Source organism: Nyctibius grandis, chromosome 5, assembly GCF_013368605.1.
Source record: "Nyctibius grandis isolate bNycGra1 chromosome 5, bNycGra1.pri, whole genome shotgun sequence".
Taxonomy (NCBI): Eukaryota; Metazoa; Chordata; class Aves; order Nyctibiiformes; family Nyctibiidae; genus Nyctibius; species Nyctibius grandis.
The window spans coordinates 67,712,295-67,716,381 of record NC_090662.1 but is presented as its reverse complement, the minus strand read 5'-3'; positions in this window follow the sequence as shown (position 1 = coordinate 67,716,381).

Genomic DNA, 4,087 nt, shown 5'->3' with positions numbered 1-4,087 from the left:
GAGCTCTGCAACTGCTCTCTGTCTGGGGTGCAGGGGGCCATTTCATGACGGGGCGAGGAAAGCTTCTGTGATTATTTTTGTTCACATGGTGCCAGATTTTCCCCTTGCTCTTTAAAAGACTTGTCTCATTTTTCAGATTCCTTTGCTGTTAGGTTTTTTTTTAATCGGTGAATTCATTGCTCACTAAAACAACGTGTCTGCAGACTGAGCCCCTTTGTACTTATTCCTAAAAAGCAGAGGAATTGCATTCGTGCCTCCCCCACAAAGTTGCCAAATGCAGCTGTTGTTAAACTCTTTCTTCTCAGGGTAAGAGTTCTCTACCCAGCTCTCGGCCTCCCCAGCAAGGAATGCTGTAGGTCTAAAGCCAGTTGTGGTGATACTCCATACAACACACGCCTGGCCACACTGTGAAAACAAGCTGTGTTCACAGAGAAAAACTATCGTAGTCGCCTGCTGTAAAGACAATATAATCGAACAGGTTTAGGGTGGCTTTGAACGAGGACTTTGAAATTAATAAATCTTTGTCCCTTCATAAAAAAGCCATGATACGTTGAGATCTAATGCACTGATATTACGCATGTTGCGATTTTATATTCTGCAGAAGATATCAGAGTTGAGTTAAATGTCTACCCATGAAGGCATTGATTTATGAGATAGAAGACAGACACGATTCTATGCAGCTTCCATGCATAACACAAAACTAGCTAAAGTAATTGCTAGTGTATTGCTGAAGTAATCAGTGTCAGGGAACTGATGTTACTGCAATCCATTAATCAAGAAATTGTAAAACATAGGTTGTTAAAGCCGTATTCACGCTTTACACTTGTCCCTTTCAAAAGAAGTTTGCTGCAACTTTTGTTTAACTCGGCAGTCATGAATGTCGTCTTATTTTCTACATGCTTCCAATCTTTTCAACTAAACACATTCAAGGAAACTTCAAACAAAGCTTGCTAAATTACAAAGACAATCCGCCTCTGACTTCTGCTATGTGGTCTGCAGGGAATTTAATTGCAGGAATGATAGATTGCATCCTCAGATACCATAAATGGATGCTGAAGGTTTTGTGAATGGTACCTTCTTCCTGGGGGGATGGGTAGCCAGATGTATTGAAAAGAAAATGTGTAGGTAAAATTACATTTTTGAAAAATATACACAAATGATAACGACATCATTTTACTTTCAATTAGATCTACTTGGAAAGACTGCAGTACTGCTGGAGCCTATTTGGGCTATCACATTTTTGGCATGCTACAGGACAAGATGATTTAGTAATCAAGCTGGTCACTCAGTTTCCATCTCTAAAGATCAAGATCATCTCAAGATGATCTTATGCAGCGGGCACCCAGTTCAGTCTGCCGTATCAGATAAGTCAGGGGTAAGAGTGTGTTGCCCGATTTGCCATTTTTCTCCTCAAACCAAGTGGAAAACCAGCCTGTTGGATTTCTACCTCAACTTTCCAATATGAACCTGTAGGTCTCAGACAAAATAGGGCCGCTTAAGCAGCTTTCTGAGTGCACTCCTGCTGTTGTAGAAATTTTCACATAATTGTTGTAGAAGCTCTCATGAATTAAGCAAATAAGAATCAATAGAGATGAAATAGAATTAAGAACAGAATAATTAATATAAGTCTACCTGAATAAACACAGGTGGCTTTTCACAATCCATGAATATTGTTCTCAAAGCTCCTTTGTATAATCCTGACCTATGACTGAACAAATCATCAGTCAAGCTTAATGAGTAGCTAAGCAGAAGTAGGCCTAGAAGTATTAATTTCTGATGATTCTAGTAAAAAGGATGTATGGTTAACCTTTTTTACCTTAAAAGAATATAGAATACTTAGAAATAAGAATTAACAGAAATAAGGTTCTAAATAGACTTTAGCTATTTGAGGTTAATATTTAGGAGACGTTGGCAGTGGAAAGCAGACTCTGGTCAACACGGATCAAGACAGGACGCTGATCACAGCAAGAACATCAAGGATGGGGTGTTGACTGAAGCCAAAGTGGAACCAGAAGATAAAGATCAGCTGACCAATGAAGAAGAATGGACTTTTGTGGACTCTTGACAAATGAAGAAAGAGGAATTGAAATAGTGGAATTTTAACAGAAGGTCGTGAGAAGTTTGTGATGTAACTACTTAGTAGTTTCTATATAAACTGGTAGTGAATTTGAGTCAGGTACCATTCACTGTGGTGGTGGTCCAACTCTGAGTTGCTTCAATAAAGAATCAGCAAACCTAGAGACCCAGACTCTGCCAATTTTCTTTAACACCTGCAGTCCTGTGCACATCCTAGGTTTTGGATTTGTCTTCTGGGTTTATTATAATGAAAATAAGAGCTTATATGGGCAATTTTCAAGGGCTAACCCCATTTTTGCTCTACTAGAAAAGCCACTGAGTCTTGATAGACCAGGAAGAGAATGGGCCGGTTTGATATGGGCTAGCCCCTCAGAGGCAGGCTGGCCGCCCTGTTCCCAGCATGTTTCTGAAGTGGGATATATGGCTGATGATGGTATAGGCGCTAGGGTGAGAGGACCACAGTGTGTAGGTGACTGGGAGAAGAGAAAGCCCCAGAGAACTGCTGGAGATAGTTTTTGTAGGAGACCATGGGAGCTGCATATAACTTGCTCTTCTGCTTGCTGCAGTGTTAGCTGATTTTCCAGTCCTGTCTGGCTGCAGTGACCCAGAGAGCTTGCTGCTGGTACTTTCCCCTTTTGGGCTCAGAAGTAGAGGTTAATATTAAACAGGTTGCTGGGTAAAATGGGAGCGGCTGGGAACAAAGAAATCACCATGGCAAATTCCTACTGCGTGTTGGGAGCTGAGCCTTCGGGCCACCTTTGCATTTTCATCTGTGAGTGATTCCTAGCCGAGTTACCAGCTCCTCTGAAACCTTTTCTCTGTCAGGGGTGTCACTACGAAAGGCATTAAGGAAATAAGAAGCTCTGCACTAATTTTGTCACACTGCCACATCTGCCTTGGGACAGTATTTTCCTGTGTATCTGATTTCTCAGAGTCTATTAACCTGCAGCAGTTCTGCGTCCTGGCATGTGCTTATTGGTGTCTCCCTGTTGTGAAGCTTGTTTCTAGGCTGCCAGTCTCTAGGAGACGTACTAGGGACATGCAGAATCATATGGAACACACTTATTTAATCATTTATTTATTTTACCTTTGTGTGAACTGTGGTGCCCGGAGCTGGCTGTCTTGCCAGGGCTGCTACGTAAGGCAACAACCGAACCAACACGAAGGCCCGATGAAGTCGCTTTTTAGTGATTCAACCTGTCTGTAAAGGCTTACATCCTTGCACTTTTATCAGCAGATTTTCATGATCATTACACAATGGTTCCAAAACAACTTTCCAGATTATCTTAATGGCTTGGTGATAAAGTATTTGATTAATTTATTTTTTTTCCTAATACAAAGTATTTTTTTCTCCAGCTGTTTCTAACAGAATGTAAGACTTAACATACAAACCTGGTGCGGTTTTGAACTTATGTTTCAGTATTGGACATTGTATGAAAAATGCTCTGTGATGGAATTGGGTGCGGAAAATAAGTTTCTTGTTTTTAATATGGACTTTTCAAAAAGGTCTCCCTGATTCTCATGGCTCAGTTTTCTATTGAACATCCTGGCTTTCTTGTAACAGGGATTTGTGGAACCGAATTTATGAACCATCTGGCATTGATCACTGTGCTGCTGCTCTCAGGAGGGAGTCAGCTGCTGCTCCCGACTATCAATGCTGCACAGAGAACCTGGATCAAGGTCATTACCTGATGCCAGCTCTGTATCTTGGGTGAAGGTTGATCTTATGCAACTGACCATGTTCATTCCCAAGAACTAAACATCTCTGTGCCCGGACCTCTGTCCACTGAATCCTGTGAAGTTCAGCTTTTGGCAATACTTTTTTCTGATGCATACCTTTACCTGGGTTTGAAGTCTGTTACAATCCATATGTATACTTCACCACCTTTCAATTTAGAGTTCTGTTTGCCCAGGTCACAGCTCTGCACACTCCAGCAAATGCCTTCACATTACCTCATTCCTCAGGTCACTCAAGGGCACTTAAGTCATTGTTTCAAGGCAACCTGAAAAC